The 22315-nt window shown below is 36.1% G+C and overlaps 1 pseudogene; it reads right to left on the bottom strand.

The window, feature by feature from the left end:
• Nucleotides 1-1587: 1587 nt before the first annotated feature.
• On the bottom strand, nt 1588-17298 carry LOC113119256 (uncharacterized; annotated as a pseudogene).
• Between the last annotated feature and the right edge of the window lie 5017 nt (nt 17299-22315).

The following is a 22315-nucleotide window of genomic DNA, read 5'->3' on the forward strand; positions in this document are numbered from 1 at the left end:
ACATTTTTCATGTTGTTATCTTCATTTCATGACATGTCTGTATTTGTGAAAATGATAAGGCAACTGCAGCACACACCACATACAATAGAATAACGCTGTGCATTTCAAGGCACTTCAGTCAACCTTAATTTTACCTGTTTTGTCAATGTTAAAAATCTTTTTAATATATCAATAAGAAAGTATGACAGGCTTTTACTCAAGTCTTTATTACTTTATTTAAAATTAAGCAAAACAAAATGACAAATGTGTACTTTCACAAGTCGTCTTGTATAGGCTTGTAGTAGCCTAAGCTGTCTCTTGCTCAATTAGGTAACAAAACATTTTGGGAAACGACACCTCTGGCCATACCACTGGGTCTTTTGTCCACTCACAAATACCGTATGAACAGTCCAGCCCAATACAGCTCAGTTTTAATGCACATATTGCTCTGTTGAGTGGCAGAAATAATTTTATAATTTTAATAATTAAATGAAAATATTCTCATTAATCATTAATCACAATACCCATGTCGTTCCAAACCTGTAAATGCTTTGGTCATCTTTGAAACAAAATTTGAGATATTTTGGATGAAAACCGGGAGGCTTGTGATTGTCCCATAGACTGCCATGTAAAATGCATTTTACAAATTATGCTCTTCTGTGACATACGAATATGCTTTCTATGTATATTTACACTTTGATTTAAATGTGTCGCAGCTGACACAGAAGAGGGTAAGCTGGCTGCGTTCAGCTCATATACGTTCAGCGCTACGGTGATGTGGAGAGACACAGAGGAGACAACTTGTTGAATAAAGTCGTAATATTTGTTTTATTCGCGTACAAGTATTCTCATCTCTTATTAACATTATGGTTGAACCAAGCTGCAATCTTCGGCTCCCTTTCTTGAAACCAACACAGAAGTGACTAAAACTGCAATTTATCGTCTGGCCGCTGGAGACTGGCTCCAAAAGGGAGTAAATCCTATAATCTCCCCATGTTAAAATGCCCAACTTTACAGCAGAAAAAAAAATCATGACAACTGTAGGGGGTGATTTTTTTTTATATAACGCATCCATTTAAATTATATTAAGCCTTAAAGTTCTGCATAATTAAGGGCTCAGCCACTTGAGTAACAGGTGTATTGCCGCTGCTTTCACTGCTGTCGAGCTCGGTGGATGTGGTTTCAGCAACCAGCTCCCATCTTTTTGCCCATTTTCGATTATTCGAAAATGTGACGCTCGGTGACACACTGCCAAGATTGCGACAGCTGCCTATGCCCAGTTTTGGCTTCAAAAATGCTCTTCAGAAACCAATGGGTGACATCACGGACACTACGTTTATACAGTCTGCGGGGTTGAACCTCTGATGGCAGATGGACTATTCTGATGATGCTGAAAAGATTTCATACTTTTCTGGACTTTGACAGAGTATTTTACTTGGTAGTCTATGGGACAGTCACAAACCTGGTTTTCATTCAAAATATGTTAAATTGTGTTTCCAAAGATGAACAAAGCTTTTACGTGTTTGGAACGACACGGTGGTAAGTGATTAATGACAAAATTTTCATTGTGGGGTGGAGTATCCCTTTAAAGTAAAATCTCTGGATGTTTCAGTTTGTGGGGTCTTGACAGAGGCTGCAGTCAGCCCTCTGGTCCACCTGATGCTCCAGTTGAATGGTTACTGAATGGAAACTGTATGTTGTGAAACAGTCCTGGATCATTTCTCTCAACACCGCCCGTGGCTCTACGGTATCCTCTGAGGAAATAAAAATGAACAGATGGTTATAAACTCATGTCTAGGGTGAATATTTCAGAAATATGTTTTTGCTACAGGCTATATAGTATGCTAATAAATGACACAAAGATTCTATATTGAGTTAAAAGTGTTACCTATAACCACATGAGCAGAGAACACAGCCTGGTTCATTGTCAGGGCCCAGATGTGAAGGTTGTGCACAGCTTTGACACCTTTGACTCTGAGCAGTCGTTCTCTCACCTCATTATAGTTCACACCAGCCGGTGTACCTGTGGACGAGAAATTAAAATCCTCATGTTCCAAGAAATGTTTTATTTAGAATAAGAAACTCAGAGGACATGGAAAAATGAAACCTTCCATAGAATACCTAGTGGACAATAAAACTGCTAATATATATATATTCATAGATACTTATATTTAAGATTTTCCTTCCATTAGTTTACCAGTCAAGAGTCAAAGACAGACGTACTTATTAATTATTATTCTACATTTAAGAATAATAGGTAACTCTTCAAAACTAAGTAATAGCACATTGGATGTATGAAATTTGTGGTAAACAGAACAAGAACAATCATGTCATTATGAGTGAGTCAGTCATTCAGTTAACCGATTCGCTCAAAAACACAGGAATGAAACACCATTATTGTAGATGCACAGATATAAAAGATTCTCTTTCAGCTTTGTTTAGGATTATTATTATTGGCAGAACTAAAATAGACAAAGTACTGTAACTTATACAAACAATATTAGCCTCCACTCTTTGCCTAAATTATAATTTCTGATGCATAATTGAACCATGAAAAAGCACAAGAAATCCTTCGTTCTTTACCTTCCATTAGGACGATAATTATGTCCCTCATAATAGTGAATGTGGTGCCCAGGACAAATAGAGAAAACAGGAAGGTGCAGATGGGATCTGCAATTTTATATTCAGGCTATAAAAAGAAAAGAATTCAATTCATTAGGATCATGCCATCAAATTGCATCTATACTTATCTTTGTCTGCTACACTATCATAATAAAATGCATTCACACAACAACAATATTCTCTTTTAACTGCCTATTTTCCGCTCTATGTCTATAAGACAAACAGATAGCCAATGTTCATTGTTACTTTTATGTTAAATAGTGCTGGTTCATCCGTTAGGACTCACCATTGCTAGTAAGCTCTGGTATTTTACCTTAAAAAAGATGATGAGTGCACTGACAAACACACTGACACTCTGTAGAAGGTCTCCAATCACATGGACGAATGCTGCCCTGACGCTAGCATTAGCTTGTTGTCTTTTACCAGATCCATTCACCTCTACCTCACAATGGTTAGCGTTAGAATGACTGTCGCCATTTTCCTTCCCCTGGTCGTGACTGTGGCCCTTTTCCTTCCCATGGTCGTGACTGTGGCCCTTTTCCTTCCCATGGTCATGACTGTGGCCCTTTTCCTTCCCATGGTCGTGACTGTGGCCTTTTTCCTTCCCATGGTCATGACTGTGGCTGCCGCTCAGACCACCGTGACTATGGCCATGACCTGACTGATGCAGAGTGAAGGCCATTCTGCGCAGAGAAGAACAGATAAAGGTCAATTTAAGACATTTTCACAGCAAATAACAATTTTGTTCAAATGCCAAAGGCCATGTGAGGCTATTAATAGCAAGCGGATATACTATGTAATAGAACTGCATTGCACACTGAGGTTTTTTTCTTACACGATGTTGGCCAGTACAGCACAGCCAGAGGTGATCAGCATGACTGTTCCGTCAATAGTGAAGTCATCATTAATGATCCGTTCCACTGCTAGATATACTAGCACACCAGTCACCAGCCAAATTGTGAAAATAGACAACAGAGCACCCAAGATTTCTGAAAACACCCAATAGTAGATGAAATTACACTTGTAGTTCAAATAGTTCACTAGCATACATAAGGAATATTTAAGGATAATAAATACATTACTGTTAAAAAGTTTGGGGTCCATAATATTTTTTGATGTTACTGAAAATGGTCTCTTATGCTGGCCAAAAATGCTGATTTTTTTTATTATTATTTTGAAATGTTATTAAAATTGAGAATAACTATTTAGCATTAATTAATTCCTGTAATTTCAAAGCTGAATTTTCATCAGCTATTACTTTAGTTTTCAGTGTCACATGATCCTTCAGGATTCTAACATGCTGTTTTGATGCTAGCATTTAAAAACCTTGCGCTGAATACTATTTTTGTGGAAACATTATTTTTTTAAGAATAGAAGTTTAAAAAGAACAATTTATATGAAATAGAAAGGTTTCACTGTTACTTTTCATCAATGTTTTGTTGATGAAAAGTATTAAGTACTGATGCCAAACTTTTGAATAGTAGTGTATTAACTTTTTTCTTTCTTTTCTTTCTTTTATGTATAGATACAGTACATATACTGTATATATAATACACTTTTTTAAGTAGCAGTCACCCAGAATTTTTGAGCCTCTTGTCAACAATTTACTGTTCTACAGTAATTCCAGTGATTCACCTGCTCGATGCCAGCCGTAATTGAGAGTGAATGTAGCCGGTCTGGACGACAGCCACAGCGAGCACAAACTGATGATGAAGCTGGTGAGGTCCACAAGCAGGTGGGCGGCATCTGTCATCACTGCCAGACTTCCTGCAAAATACCCACCTGTACACAGACCAGACAGCAGCACATATTCACCAACAATCCTTTGTGTGTGCAGAAACATGTATAGCAGCCAATCTGCAGCCAATCAGCAGTAAATGTCACACACCTAAGATCTCGCCCACTATGAAGACCAGACACACTGCTGAAACAATGTACAGGCGTTTCCTGGCAAGCTTTTTTTCACGCTCTCGGTCCTCCAGGGCACAGTTATGATCGTGACAGTGCTTACCATCTTTCATCTCACCTGAGTACATACTGGAACAGTAAAGAACATAAACATATTAACATTAAGGTTTCTATTTAGCAGTGGCTAAATTAACAAATAACCAGATGCCACCCAATCTAAATATTCTCTTAACAGTTTAATAGTAATGAATTTATTAATTTCTTCAGTGATAAAATAGATAACATCAAAAATACAATAACAAATGTAGATTCTACAGCATCCAAAACTTTAGCTTCATTCATTGCACCTAGAGATAAACTACAGCTATAGGAGATGAACAGCTAAATAAACTTATCACTTCATCTACTCCAACAACATGTTTGTTATATCCTGTCCCTACTAAATTACTGAAAAAGTTGTTACCTGTAGCAAAAGAACCACTTCTCAATATTATTAACTTGTCGTTATCTTTAGGTCACATCCCAAAACCATTTAAACTAGATCCTTGTGAATTGGCAAATTACGGACCCATTTAATATTAAATGCAAAAGCTGTGTCTCCTCAATTCATGAAAACAAATAATATGTATGAAGAAGTTCAGTCAGGTTTCAGGCCCACCATAGCACAGAAACTGCACTTGTTAAAATAACAAATTACTTGCTTCTTGCATCAGACTAAGGCTGCATCTCATTGCTAGTTTTACTTGATCTTAGAGCTGCGTTTCGACACCATAAATCATGACATGCTCATAAATCGATTACAAAATTATACAGGTATTCAAGGGCAAGCTCTTAGATGATTTAGATCCTACCTGTCCGATCACAACAAATTTATTTAAATGGGAAGTCATCTCATTTATCACCACTAAAATATGGAGTGCCACATGGATCTATTCTAGGTCCTTTGCTATTTTCAATATACATGTTTCCCCTTGGTAATATTATTAGATTCGTTTCCACTGTTATGCTGATGATACTCAACTATATATCTCAACGACACCAGAAGAAACTTCAAAATTATCTAAACGAAAAGAGTTTGTTAACAAAAAAATTAAAGATTGGATGACCAATAATTTTCTCCTAATAAGACGGATGTACTCCCTCTACAGTCAAAAATGTGGGTGTTATATTAGACAGCTAATTGTCTTTTGAAAATCATATTTCCCATGTTACAAAAACAAAAAATTTCCATCTTAGAAACATTGCAAAGCTACGAAACATGTTACCTGTTTTTGATGCAGAAAATCTAGTTAATGCATTCATGACCTCTAGACTGGACTATTGTAATGCACTGCTAGCTGGTTGTCCTGCATCTTCAATAAACAAGCTACAGGTAGTCGAAATGACATTGGCTAGAGTCCTTACCAGGTCAAGAAAATATGATCATATTATCCTAATTCTACAGTCTCTGCACTGGCTACCTATGAAGTTCCATATCAGTTACAAAATACTAAATGTTTTACCTAACACACCTAACTAGTCTTCTACCATGCTACAATCCAGGGGCAAAGGTGGGATTTGAATTTTTTTTTTTTGCAAGCTGTCCAACATTCATTTTTTCAGTCCAGAAAAATCACCAGCTTAGTCATAGACGATAGTACAGGTGTATCTAAAAAACTTGAATATCATACAAAATGTCTCTATGGAAATTCTGTATCTCAAAAATTTTGAATATTCGATTTTGAGCTTGATTAGTTTGATTAATTTTGAGTATACATACTGGGTACCTCCTGGGCTAGTTTAGAACATGCAACCACAATTATGGGAAAAATTACTGACTTGACAGTTGTCCAGAAGACAATCATCAACATCCTCTACAATGAGGGTAAGACACAGAAGGTCATTCCTGAAAGGGCTGGCTGTTAACAGAGTGCTGTATCAAAATATATTCATAGAAAGTTGAAGTGTGGTAGGAAAAGGTGCTCAAGCAACAGGGATGACCACAGTCTTGGGAACATTGTCAGGAAAGGCTGATTTAAGAACTTGGGAGAGATTCAAAAGGAGTGGACTGAAGAGGGAGTCAGCGCATCAAGAGTCATCACACTTAGACATCTTCAGAAAAAGAGCTACAGCTGCCACATTCCTAGAACCAAGCCACTAATGAACCAGAAGCAATGTCAGAAGCATCTCACCAGGGATAAGGAGAAAAAGAATGGATGATTTGGAGATGATTTTGGTGCCATTTCATCTGCTAGTGTTGGTTCATTGTGTTTTATCAAGTCCAAAGTCAATGTAGCCGTCTACCAGGAGATTTTGGAGCACTTTATGCTTCCATGTACTGACAAGCTTTATAGAGATGTTGATTCCATTTAGCAGCAGGACTTTAGCACCTGCCGACAGTGACAAAACTACCACCAAGTTACTGTGCTTGATTGGCCAGCCTCACCTGACCTGAATCTCACAGAGAATCTATGGGGTACTATAAACAGGAAGATAAGTAACATCTGACAAACAATACAGAGGAGCTTAAGGCTTCAATAATGCCTCAGCAGTGCCACAGGCTTATCGCCTTTCATGCCACGCCGCTTTGAAGCCCCAAACAAGTATTGAGTGCATACTTAAACCTACTTTGGAGATCTTGAGCATTTCTGTTTTGTTGATCTTTTTTTGAATGATTTTTGAGAAAATCTAAAAAACTATTTAGATACTGAATAAAAAAAAAATTCTAAGCTATAAGTCATAACCATCAGAATAAAAAAAAAAAAAAAAAGAAAACTCTTGGAATATTTCAGTTTGGGTGCAATGAATCTAGAATATAAAAAAGTTTGCCTTTTTGAATTAAATTACAAAAAAAAAGAACTTTTTCATGATATTAACATTTTTTGAGATGCACCTGTAAATGATCACTATGGTTACTGCTACAGGCAAAATTGAGGCAGCTACCAGCTCCTCATTGGACCCCGGGATCAGGAGTCGTAGCACATAGTCTGCACAGAGAATCTTGACAACGTGCTGTACTCACAACACACACAAATAAGGAAACTTGCTAAAAAAAAAAACACAGACCACAACGTAATTATTAAAGGGAACCATAAAGTGACAAACATGGCTGAAACATAATTTATCAATGTTTGCTCTGAAAAGATATAATGATCTTTGTTTATTTTAACATCCTGGTCATACGATTCCTTAGCTTTTTGTGTGTGTGTGCTTGGATATTATTAGCCTAAATAAGCTGACTAATTACACAATTACTGTAACTATGAAAGGTTACGTAAGCTGGCTAACTTACTTTTACAACTTACCATAAAAAAACAACCATAGCCTATGGTTTTACTATTGGTTTTACTATTTACTATAGATGTTACTTATCTTCCTGTTTATAGTACCCCATAGATTCTCTGTGAGGTTCAGGTCAGGTGAGGCTGGCCCATCAAGCACAGTAACTTGGAAGTAGTTTTGTCACTGTCGGCAGGTGCTAAAGTCCTGCTGCTAAATGAAATCAACATCTCCATAAAGCTTGTCAGTACATGGAAGCATAAAGCGTTCCAAAATCTCCTGGTAGATGGCTGCATTGACTTTGGACTTGTTAAAACACAATGAATCAACACCAGCAGATGAAATAGCACCCACATCCACTCCGACTGCAGAAACTTCACACTGGACTTTGGATTCTGTGCCTCTCTAGTTTATAGTTTTAAATTTTTCTTAAGTCTGTAATTTTTCCCATAATTGTGGTTGCATGTTCTAAACTAGCCCAGGAGGTACCCAGTATTTATACTCAAAATTAATCAAATTAATAAAGCACAAAATTGAATAGTTAAATTTCTTGAGATACTGAACTTTCAGAGAGACCTTTTCTATGATATTAATTTTTTTTTAGATACCCCTGTACTATCTATGTCTATGACTAGGACTGAAAACATTTGACTGCTGGACAACTTGGTCCCCCCAGTTAAAAAATCCCATCTGAGCCCCTGACCTCGGCGTCCAATTCGAGCCTTTCCCACTCCTTGAGTTTCTCTCCACTGTCGGAAAGCTGGAGCAGGCCCTACCTCTTGCCTGATTGTAAACCCTTATTTTTAATGTTTTGTTTTTACTGATATTTTTCTCTTTTTTTATCCACCATCTCTCTCAATCTGTAGTCTCTCAAAATTAGTCTAATATGATCATTTGGATAAAAGAAAATGTAAATGTGATGTAATATGTGTCCTGTGCACTCAAATTGAGCGCTCTCTTCTTGTTATCAGGACAAGACAAGCCCCCTTTACTGCTGATTGGCTACAAGTGTGTTTTGGGACTTGGTCAGACATTGTGGTCAAAAGCTTGTTTCAACAATCGCTTAGTACACGTTTAAGGAGCGGCGGGCAGGGTCACCACTACTTAGGCTAATGTACATAGCGGAAACTGTTTAATCTTCTGTTTACCAATAGAGCCTTTCATTGAGACAGTAAGGGTAAGACCCTAAGGTCACAAATCTCTGGTCTTTTGGTAGTTCCTAGGATAGCAAAGTCCACTAAAGGAGGTGGAGCTTTTAAACATTTGGCTCCCAAACTCTAGAATAGTCTTCCTGATAATGTTCAGGGTTCAGACACACTCTCTCTGTTTAAATCTAGATTAAAGACACATCTCTTTGGCCAAGCATTCATAATAATGCATCTCATAATCTTGAACTGCAGTTATATCTGATCAAATGCGCATTATTAATCTTTAGCTTGGGTTAAACAAATACATTTTACTTTGCTGGAATGGCAGCTACGCTAATTTTGTCTTTATTTGTTTCTCTGTTTTGCCAAGGGATTGACATCCCCTGGTAACTCGGATTTACACTAACTTCAGTCTGGATCCAGAGAACCTGATAACCCCTGAAACAACATACAAAACTACACATTTTTGCTGTAAGTTTGATTGCATCATAATAATTGCTGTTTATAGTGTTCGTTGTCCGTTTGATTAAATCTTTAAAATATTTTTTCCCCATACATTTCTGCCATATGTACATAAACTGCTATCTAAGTAGTTGCATGCATGACAATTCACCTGCAGTTTACAATGATACAAATACACAAACACAAACACACACACACACACACACACGCACACACACACACACACTCATATATATATATATATATATATATATATATATATATATATATATATATATATATATATATATATATATATATATAAATGTGTGTGTGTTTGTAGGCCTAAATAACCACAGCTATTCTTGTTATGCTTTATTTTTAATTCCTTACATTTATATAGCGCTTTTCTAGACACTCAAAGCGCTTACATAGTCAGGGGGTATCTCCTCATCCACCACTAATGAGTGTAAAAAAATAATAATAAATGCCTGTGTGCATTATAGCCTAATAAAAGAGTATGATTTCTGGTAATACCAGGCTTATGTGTCAGAAATATGCCATGGAATTTTACAACTTTTTAATATGAAACATTTTCACTTAAATATTAATCATTTCCACAGAGACAATAAACTTACAGGAGCAGAAGATACCCAAAAGTAGCCTTTCGTTTCAGCCGAGGTATCTGTAAAATACATTTAATCTCGGTTTGTTCTGTGTGGATACTGTCTCACTGACTGAGAAATCGCTCCAAATGATTCAGTTAGAAAAGAACTGTCTTCACGAATCGAACCGATTCGCAAATCGATTCAGACCGTTTTGAAATCCAAATTAACTGAAAAGAACCAACTCAGAACCACACTAATGCAATCCTGTTTTCATTTCTAACCCAGTTTAGGGCGCAGTGCAAAATTTGAAATCCTTGTGAAATCTCACGCAATGCTAATTAATTAAAAGAAAAAGTACATGAAACAGAAAGTTTCACTGTGCCCTTACGTAAGTTATAAAACACTCAAGACCTAATACCGGTTTTAATTTACAATAGGCTACTAATAAATTAAGAGTAATAAAGAAAATAAAGCAATTCATTTACCTTTCAGACGAGATGCTGTAGATTTCTGCGCCGTTGTCCGTGACCAAACGAAACTTCTTCGGATTATTTTCAGGGGGCGGCTCTAGGGGGGGTATCGTGAGAAGAGATGGGGGTGGTGTGCGTCTCCGCGTGCGATGCCTTACTCTTATCAGAATCAACTGAAGATGTACGAATTTAAGTAAGATATGTATTTCACAGTGTTGTTTCAACAGCTTTAGAGATTATTATGACAGTTTTTGAGAGCGTTTGAACTCGCTGGACTGAAGTGAAAATGTTCTTTGATAATGTAAACGTTCCTTGCTCTCTTTTTGTGCAATAGGAGTGTTAAGGCTAATTAGTAACTTACAATGTATTTTTTTTTTTTTTTTATCAAATTCACATTAAATACAAAGTAAGTCGTATTAAAAGTATTTTATGGTATGACACCCATATGTGGTACTTAAGTAAAAAGACGGACTTTTATGCAAAGTTAATAGATTATAGTATTAGTCTACTTTGCCCATCGCGAATTATAGATAAAATAACATAATCTATAAAGGTGCAATATGCATTTAATGACACATATTTTAGAATCGGGATTTTTCATTTTATATTTTGGGATATATCGAATAAAAAAACGTGCTGAAAAAAACAAGACACCATTATAAAATTAGTAATGGTTTTACTGGATATAATGGCACTTGGTTCAACTGGACACTGTAATGGACCCTATTAGTCTCTACTAGTAATTAATTGGTCTATTTGTGGCTTGTTGAAACCAATAAATCCTAATGGAATATGCCCAAAACACACTACAGAAAACCATTAAAACATAATTAAACATTAATTTTAGTTCAAATTGTTAAAGATTACTTCTAGAGATTGCAGTGGTATGACACGGTGAAAAATGGCTGAATGAATAATGCTTAAAGTAGGTTAAGATTAATTTTAAAGTTATGCAACCTAAAAGTACAAGTGGCCCCTGATTATTTTAGTATTTATGGTTTTACTTAATTTTATTTAACTATTTATCAGCAGTTTAAATTATGGGTTATACCTATTGAAAATGCTAAAATAACGATAGTATTAAATACGGGCATTCAATTCGTCTTGTCAGTGCTAGCAGCACTCCCAGGAGGTAAAGTGTTGATATTTGAGGCTCAGTGCAAAGGTGCTTTTTTTATATGATTGTGACTGCGAACCATGTGCAAACAGTTTCTGATCAAACTATGAGGTGTTTTTCTTCTACAGATCATGGCAATGGTATCTTTTAGGATCACTCCATCTGGGGACATAATAAAGGACAGTAACTCAACCATTTACAAAAATGAATTGACGCTGCATAATGAACTCTCTTGAAAGATCTTTCCAAGCTGCTGTGGTAAATGTTGAAATTGCAATTTGCAACTTTCAGATGTGATTATAAATCAAAAGTGTAAATGTATCACGCATCACTTTTTAAACCCATATTATAATAAACAGGGAGGTACAAGTCTTAATATGCTCAGTGGAGAAAAAAAAAGCAGATTTGTGAAGCTTTGTGACTGCGAAACGTGTGCAAACAATCAGGCTGCTTGCAACTCCAGACTGCAGTGACTGACAGTGAAAGAAAACTGACTTTTTGCAGAGACAATCAGTTAACACATCCTTGAAACTTCCAAACACATTCAGGTTTAAACAGTTGAATCACTTTAATCACTTCGATGGTACATTATTTCCAAAACAAGTCACAAGAAGGCTATTGAAATTTTTATAACAATTTGATACCAATCCTGAAGGATACTAATTGATATTTCCTCAAATTATTCACATCATAAAACAAAAAAAAAATTTTGAATACATAATTCTCAATAGGACTTACCCTCCAAATAGTCCTTGTAAAACAAGGAATTTTAAGAAAATCGTCTTAAGAAACTGTGCAGTAGCAAGAAATAATTCCAAACGCAGTTCCAATTATTGCAAATAGATAATCAGACATTTAACAAACCTAGTGAGAACAAAGATTCAAATCTGTAAACAGTTTGGGCAAACATAAATGCTATTTTCACTTTATTTACAATCATAGAATATAAGTAAAGAGACTTTATTATTTGCCTTCAGCTTTATTTGACTCAGACCAACACATTACAAAGGTGGATGTTAAAAGCACACTTGCAACAAAATAAGTTAAAAGTTGTGATTTCATAGACAATGAACGGCCCCTTCGGATCCTACAAAGGAAACGGTTGTAAATTGTAGTTTGATTATTTTCATCACAGACGACCAATGAGAGAGAGAGAGAGAGAGACATTACAGTAAAACACATAAAAGCTAATGCTTTAACCAACAAACCCATAGGGACAATCAACAATTTTGCCTTCTTTACCAAAGCACCGTCTCTACATGAAAAGGGGGACAAGATGACATCTAACATATTTGAGTTTGTTTGATCAATAGTGTGTGAATGACCATTTACCGTCTGTGTAACAGGGTCTATTTGTTGTGCCCTTTATAGCCACCAGAGGGCACACTTTGTAGTTTGGTTCCGTTTCTCTGGACTCTAGTTCCCATCATCTTTTGTTTTGACAATCATGTCTCATTTCATTTAGGTGTATCTCATTTTCTTTGTTAACATATCTCCATAAAATCCCAGTTTTCTTTGTCCTTAGTTGCTGGTTCAATTGTATTTTCTGTTATGTGTTTTCTGATGCTCTGGTTATTTTATTTTATTACAATAATTGCTGCACTTGGATCTGCTTGTTTTGGAGTGTTCCGGGACATTTTGAGGCATGTGAAATCGTGTTTCTCTTCTCGGTCAATTTCATAATTACAATGAAATAAACTTAAAGAGACTGAATCTGAATAGTAAAGAGGATCTGAATATTAAAAGGTATACTCTACTATTAGAGCAATGTATGCTGGTAAGCACAAACGCAAAAGGGAAAACATCTCTTGCTCACGGCAAAGCTCTTAGAACTACATTAACTACAGCACTTGTAACCTTCAGTTGAAAAATGTCTTTGTTGATATAATTGCCACTAAAATACTGCAGCTGATTATAAGATACAGCACTGAAATTAATATTCACTGCAAAAATACAAAAATAGCATCACCACAAATCTGGAGATCTGTTCAAATGAGTAAGAGAGGATCCTACAGACTGAAGAACAGATGGGTATTATCAAACCAAACTGTCGTATAATGTCTATTTGTAAAGTAATTTACCATTGCAGATGTTTATTTGCTGAGTAGGAGCTCTGTTTTAACTTTTGGTGGAGGCTTACAAAACAAAGCAATAAAAAAGGAAAAAATCAGAACTTCCTCTACTGACTCCTCTTGTTATTCAAGAAACAACTACTGTCATTTAATTGTCTGCAATGATTCCAATGCATTTGAACTTGGTTTATCATATGTCCTTTTTTTTCTCGAAACACGTCCATGCTGGGATTTCTAAACTACCTAAATGTCCAGATTTTTTACTTTGTTTTCCTATTAAATCTGTCTTTACAGTCCTCATACATTATGTATACCTTTATTTGCACTGGTCAATTATGCGCAATGCCTGCACAGTGACAGCAAGTCAATAAATAATACACAAAAACCCAGACATTTTAGAAATCCCAGCCAGGACATATCCAGGAAAAAGAAGATGTATTGTCTATACTTGAACAATACTACTTCATTACGAAGGGGGACGATGAATTGAAGTGATAGTGCTCGTCATTGAAACACTCAGGCAGCCATGGACTGCATATTGGACACATCCACTAGTACAGTGGCCAGGTGGTGTCAAATGAAAATGAAGCATGAAAGACTGACAGCCAGAGGACCAGGAGAGCGGTGATGTGGTGAGAGTCCAGCTCAGTCAGAGGGGCTGTAAAGGTCACCAGAGGAGGGCAGGCGGACATGGCTACCTGTTACATTAGGGAGCCGAGAGAGGTCTGGGAGACCGCCGAGACGAGATCGTAGCTCCTTCCGTACCTGGGACACCCGGGCCAGTTTGCGCTTGTACTCCTAAAATAAAAACACGGAAACAAACTAGTTAGTGCCAAAAATTGATCTGCCAGTATATTAGTAAAATAACAATGTACAATGAATATATATATATATATATATATATATATATATATATATATATATATATATATATAAAACATGTAATTACATCTTGAAGTAAAATAACGGAAATATATATTTTTGTAAATGTACTCTAATAATCCTTCATCCTAATCCAATCCTAATCATCTTTAAGACCTGCAACAAGTCTAACTCTTTTTGGAATTTATTAAATCTAATTACAGGTAACTTCGATTTAGTTCAGATATACAGTTTTAACATGGTTTCGGTTCTTAGTGTCTCACTTAAACATGTATCAACTGTTACTCTTTACAATGAGTACAGATACATGTAAACAATATCATCTGCTCTTATGTGAAGCATTTTAAATATTTATATATGTAAAACAGCATAGTCAACATCCTAAAGCTTCTAGTCAATACGTTGTGCCTCTGTGATTGTGTCTAAGGCTTAAGTTCTTGACATTTGTGTTTCCTAACAACTGTAAAACTATTTATATTTAATTGAAATCAGTCACAGTTCCAACATGTAAAATGAAGGATATGAAAGTTTTAAAAGTTACTTTTTAAATCTCTTCAGCACACCTATAAGTCTAATTAAACACACTAGACTGTTTACTTTTGTAAAGAATTAAAAAAGCATCTCAGAACTAAAGTTTCAAATCATTATTTAAATTTAAACATTCATTTACGCCAGAATATTTTTCAACTATAACGTCTGTCAGATAGACATGTTAGATGCACATTTTATGAATAATTTAACTACAAAATGACAAGTTTGTACCTTTTATATGGTCAATGTTTGTTCTACTACAATGTAAGGCTATACATGGCAAATATTTTACACAGAAATTAAATATGGACTACACTGGTGTAATAACAGGACACCTATAACTCTTTATTTAACCCTTTGGGGTTAGCAAGAACCCCTAAAGGGTTCAAACGAAAACTTAAAATTAAAACCAATATATAAATGCATGAACTATGCTTTTATATATATATATATATATATATATATATATATATATACACACACACACACACACTATATTTACAGATGATGAACTGTTTAAAAGATTTAATTTAACATTCTACACATTTGGCATTATGAACTAACAAAGAACAAGCTTTTACAAGCATTTGTTAACATAATATTGTTTACTAGTTAATACATTTTGAACTAATGGTCTTAATATTAACCAAGTATAATAGATGTTGCAAAGGAGTTCATTATTTAAATCATGTTAACTAGAGTAGAACTCATTTTAAGGCATGTAAGTTTTTTTAGTCAAGTGTTAGAGGACACATTTCAGCCAGTTTCTTAAGTTATTTCACTCAATGAGTATGTATTTGTGAAAGCTAGTGCATAAGCAAAAAAGATGCACACTCAAGAGATTGGTGTTTTTTTCTTTTATTTTTATTTATTCTGTAAAGGTAACATCAGGTGGAACACAGGAACCCGCTCACGACCTGTTGGCAAAGGCTGGAAAATGAAGCAGTTAATGCGAATATAACTTTAAACTTGGGATTTACACTTACCAAACCAGTAATGCATGTCTCATGCATAGGAATGAAAATGAAAAAAAAAAAAAAAGAGATAGCTAGATTGCATTTGTATGAAATTACTTTATATCACAGCTTCCCTGCTTTGTATAGGCAGAACAAACCCAAATATGGAGCAACCACAGACAGCTATAATCACACTAAGAAAGAAGAGGAGAAAGAATCTGACATGAAGAGACAGCAACTGAGGATGAAAACAAAAGGGAAGAAACTGTGAAGTCAGTAAGTTTACCCACTTCTAGTTTCTGCTCGTTCTGGGCCAGGCCATCTCTCTGACTCTGCAAAAAGACGGCAAGAGTGCGTGTGAGTTGCCGCCGATCATCAATCTCTGCTGCCAGCCGCCCACTGTAGTCAGCTAGAAGCATGCAGGCCTCTTCCACCAACCGAGAAAGACGCCCCCCTGACTCTTTATCTAAAAAAAGCACAATCGGACAGACAAAGACAGTCAGAATGGTTAACTACATATGATCTTTTTTAGTGATCTGTTCCAAGTGAGCGATTATAATCTTTGCTTTTGATGTGCTGACACCATGAATTATCCATAAAAAAATTTATTATTTAATACTGTTTCTGAAGCATTATTTATTTCTGACAAGCAGGGTTAAATGGGTGTTCTCACCTGTAACTTTGTGCAATAGGGAGGTGTCCTGCACCTCTTGGGGTAGAGCAGAGATCCTCTGGCGGAGAGCTGCATCGCTGGAAGCTGCGTTTTCAAGCTCCTGTAGTGCTCGGATCAGTTCAGCAGTCTAAGATATACAAAACAATTCAAGACATGGAAGACTAAACTGACTTGAGGTCAGTTTATAGGTGAATATGCATGATGTAAGGCCGTTCTTTCATACCTGTGGAGGTTCAGCAGGGGAGCTTTGGGAGGCGAAGTCATCATCGTTCACCTTAATCTCTTCATAAGGCCTTTTCTTGGCCTTCTTTTCTACCTCTGTAAGTCATGAGAAGACATTCTACATGTTATACTTACACAAAGGCCCTCTCACTCTTAAATAGGATTTAACATAACACTTATTTAAACAACCTACAGTGTCTCTCTGAGTGACTTCACTGTATTCACAATAACCTTTGAAATGAGTGTGACTGTGGTGGTTTACTTACGCAGGACATCAGAGAGTTTGTCCAGTATGTTCTTCTCATAGACAGCTCTTTCCTGCCAGATGGACAGAACTCTACCTAACTGTTTCCGACAGCTCTCGTCTCCTCCACTGGACAGGATAGATAAAAACATGGTAAATATAATTTTAGGACATGAACAATAGTAGCAACACAACTACAAGATGTCTATGTATATATTTGATAATTATCATAATTTTAGTTTATAATCTGCTGGGTTTTCGTAGCAGCAACTTCATTTGGATATAATTTATACCTATAAGGAAACAGTAACATTTCAGATTTTAAATAACATTTCTTGAATCAACAGAAACAATGCATTGGGAGTCATAAAAAAAAAAAAAGGTGCAAAAATTTGGGCACCCCAATGAAATTATTACATCAATATTTAGAAGAGCCTCTTTTTGCTGAAATAACAGCCTATAGACCAGTGGCTTGCACTATGGTCCAGTGCAAGTCTCGCGGGCCACACCCATATAATTTATATTTTACGTCACCAATACAAAGCACCCAGATTTATAATATTATAGCCTAAATATTATGATATCTAATCTATTACATTCATTGAAATAAATAATTATACTCCCCATAAATAAAGCACCTGATGCTGTCGGGACCTAAACAATTATGAGAGATTCAGCTCAAAAGGAGTAAAAGCACAAAGAAGTTGCGATTGTAAAGCCTGTGTTATACTTTCCGGATGAGCAATCCGGACGCTTACACGGCCAGCGCGGACGTAGACTTCAATTTATACTTCTGAATGCGCAGGCTGATGGTTCGCTCTGCAACAAACATGTTAACAAACAATTGCCCAGAATTATTGCACATCGCTGTCTTTTTATTCATTTATTGACGGATTGCACAGGTTCGAGTAGAAATGAGCTTCTTCACACTGCCTGCACATGTGCAATTGTGCTTTTGAAGCCTACTGACCACGCGCACCTGTCTGCGCGGTCGTCTGCTCAGAGCCTCGGCACACACTCGCCGATGACGATGTTTATGTCATGCCTACCTAACGGTCCATAGCGGACTCGTGGACGCAGAAAGTATAAGAGGCTTTAAGATGCAGTCTGTAAGACGCGCACGGGAGCATGACCCTGACGCGCAACATTGCAGAAAATGTGTGTTCACAAATGTAGCCTATGTTTATCCAAATATGGAAAGCACTTTCGAATTTGATAATATGTGGATCTCTGCAGAGATGTTTTGCCACATTTCAACTAAGGATTGCTACGTAGTATATGGTCTTATTTGCCTGAACTTCTTCAAGTGAGTTGTGGGGCAAACCGAAAATCCAGCACTTCTCCTTCACTACTGATACTGCAACTATTCTTGTTTGTACGTGTTCATTCGCTGGCATTTTTCTTTTTTCCTCCCTTAAAAACTAATTTGTCCATTCTGATGCTCAAATTTAGCTTAACTAATGGCTGCTGATGGCTATTTTAATTGAATTATGCCAAAGTGCACGCTTGTATGTGTCCGTTAAATGCGTAACGTTATGTGAGTAGGTCTGCTCATGTCTGAAAATAACATATGAAAAACAAAATAATTTCACATAAAAACATTAGGATATAGCTTATATTTCATTAGTATCCTAAAATTTTTTTATGTAAAAAATGAAATTAATTGTAAAACTGAAAGTTATTTTTTTAGTTTTTTTATTCAGCATATGATGTGGGCCGCATTTGAATTTGTGACGGGCCATCTGCCCTCCTCTGGTGAATTCGTGACGGGTTGAGAACCACTGATGTAGACGCTTCTTTTATAGCCACTGATAAGTCCCTGAATTCTGGCTGCAGGTATTTTGGACCATTATTCCTTGCAAAATGTCTCCAGTTCAGTCAGGTTTGATAGTTTCCGAGCATGGACAGCATGCTTCAAATTATGGGATGACAATTCTAGAATATTGTATCTGTGTCTGCGCATTAATTCATTGGTAGATTTGGAACAATGTTTGGGTCAATGTCCTGTGACTTTCGACCTCTTGACTGATCTTGAACATGAACCAGATGAGGCTTTTGCATACCTCAAACGACTCTGCTTGTTGGCAGTGTGTAGAAAACGCTTTTCCACATTACCCTTCCATTGAGCTGTGACTTGTGCAAAGTGCACTGGACTGTGGAGCGATGAACATTGACACCATCAGCAGCAAGATGCTCCTGCAGCTCTTTGGAGGTGGTCTGTGGTTTGTCTGTGACCATTATAACTAGGGCTGCATGATTAATTGAAAAGGAATTCGAAATCACGATTTTCATGCGTATCTTTCAGAGAAGTGTGGTTCTATGATCAGCAGTAAATCTCCATCCGAAGGCCAAAAGGCGCTCTCGCACTGAAAAGACGAAACCCAGGAAATCGCTGCAGCTGAATAAACAGAAGATTTAACTGCTTTCATTGATTCAACGTGACTAATAAACATATGACTACGACAATATATGGTTTATCTGAGTTCTTCTTCTTATTTTATATTAAAATAAAGTATATTTATAATGCAGTGCTGTTATCACCGCTCAAGTCACATCATCTCACAGAAGGATTTATTTTAAACATACAACCGACGTTATAAAGTGAATTTGGAGTAAAAACATGTTATTAAATGTGGTATTTTCACGTGCTCTCAGATGGAACAATATGTAGTATATAGCCATAGTTCACTGAGAAGCTACGCAAACAGCGGCCATTATCGCTAGCGATTTTTTTGTGTAACTTGTCAGTGATCTACAGCTCTTTGTAGTAAATGCTGCTCCATCTTAAAGCAAGGGATGATGATTTACTGCTGATTACAGAACTCACTTTACTAACAATATGCACATGACAATCACATTATATTAATCGTGCAGCCCTAATTCTAACCATTCTTCGCCTTTCAGATTTTTTTTTGCCTACCACATATTTCCTTCACAAGGACTGGTCCTGTGGCCTTACATTTTCTAACTATATTTGTGCCTGTGTAGACAGAGACCTTAAACCTTTGAAAAATTTTTGTATCCTTCTCCTAATAGATACTGATAAATTATCATAGTTTCAAAGTCTTTAGAGTTCTTTTGAGGTTCCCATGTTGCTACTTTCCAGTACAAATTCAAAGAGAACAACAACTAGCAATTAGCTACCTTGAATATCCTTTTTCAGCTGTATTTTCAGTCTAATGTCCATTGAGCCAATCAAATCCATTTTGAGTTGCAAACAATAAGCATTAAGTGACTACAGATATTCAAATCACCACAACTGAAAGGGAGGCCAAACTTTTGCACTCTGTATTTTTCACATTTGATTGTATTTCATACAACCCAAAACTGCTACACTAAGAATTTTTTGTCTAAAAACAATCACATTATCCATCTTCCTCTAAAAACTGAATGGCATATCACTATATTTTCTTAAAAAGACAGAGCAAATGATTATCTAGCCTTAGATGGGTGCCCATACTTAAAATTTTTTATTAAAACTGTATAAATACACATGCAAACACCAATGACTTGTACATATAGGCAGTTATTTTAATTTTAATATATTACATTTGGGTAAATACAATTTTTACATACATTAATTATTTTTCCATCTTTTTTGCCACAGTTTTGAAGTTCCTTTTTCTGTTCTATAGAAGGGGGTGTCTCAATACTCTTGTCCATAAGTCATTTGTGTTTGCTAATGCGTTTTTGGCTTAAGGTTTGCATTTAGAGTCACACCAGAGGTGTTCAGCTTGGATTAAGACTTTGTCTTCCGCAGACCAGTCAGGTTCTTCCACACTGACTGAATAAAATGTTTTATTTTTGAACCTTGCCTTATACACAGAGGCATTGTCATGCTAAAATAAAAACAGGTCCTGTCCAAACCGTTGCTACAAAATTAGAAGCACAAATTCGAATAGAATATCATTATATGCTTTAATATTAACATGTATACTCATGGAAAGTAATAAAGTAGTCAAACCAGTTCATAAAAAGTGTGCCAGTACTTTTGTCAATATTATGTGTGTGTAAACTGTATATATAACAAGAAAATCTATCAATTGTAATTTACATAGGAGCTAAACAGCCCAAATACACTGGTTCAGCTCACCTGGACACGTGTTTGAAAGCATCAACAATAACTGGGGAAAAATCATGTGTGAACTCTGGTCCTTTCCTCTTGCTATTCTGTATGACATCATTTGCAAGATACAGGAAAGTGAGCTTACGGGACACCTGGGCTGCACAGAGAGAGAAAGAGAAAATTTTTCTTAGGTCATTTCTTATTCTTTAAATATTTGTGGCATGTGCTTCTTAAATTAAACCAATTAAATCGTTTCTACCATTGGTTTTGAATGTTGAGAGGAAAATAATTATTTGAAGTAACTGAATAGCAATTAAAATATGTACCAAGCACCAAAAGTTGTTTTGGAAACTACACCTTCACGATCCACACAATGAGATCTCAGGAAAAATTATCTAAAGATAGGAATGTTGTTGTTTTTTTCACTACTCAAGCAATGCACCAATTATCCAATCCCACCTGCAAGCAAATGCACAGTATTTAGAAATGAAGGCCATGTAATAACTTTAAAATGATGAACACTCATGAAAACAAACCTAATTCAAAAGCACAACACTGCATTCAAACAGGGGTCTGCACGTGATGTAATTCTGAAGCTGTAATATTATCCCATTAGCCTAAAGGGAGCTCCTTCCCAAGTAACTAAGGTAAACTAAAACAAGAACGCACGTTAGAAATCCTATGAATTAATCTTAGCACTGCTATCCCACACAGTAATCCCAAGTCCTCATTGTTGTCCTAACCACTAGCTATGGCTAAATAAAATGACTCAACACTTCATAAGAAACTCTAATTAAATCATTCATTTTCATATAAAAAGATGCCGCCATTTCTAAAGGGCAGATTAAAATCACTTCATCTACACAGCGGCTTTATAACTTGCATTTATTATGTCATTTACATTTAGTCATTTTGCAGACGCTTTTATACAAAGCTACTTTACAATTGGAGAATCCATGAAGCAATTCTTCTTAAAGAGGCAAACAGACACAGGAAGTGCTTGTAATACCAACTTTCAGGCTTTTTTTTTCTTCAAATAAGTACAAGCTAGAAAGGGAGGAAATAAATAAAGATCTATTATACTCTAAGCTTGAGCCCTAAGGTCAATAAATACACCT

This window comes from Carassius auratus, chromosome 19, assembly GCF_003368295.1.
Source record: "Carassius auratus strain Wakin chromosome 19, ASM336829v1, whole genome shotgun sequence".
NCBI lineage: Eukaryota > Metazoa > Chordata > Actinopteri > Cypriniformes > Cyprinidae > Carassius > Carassius auratus.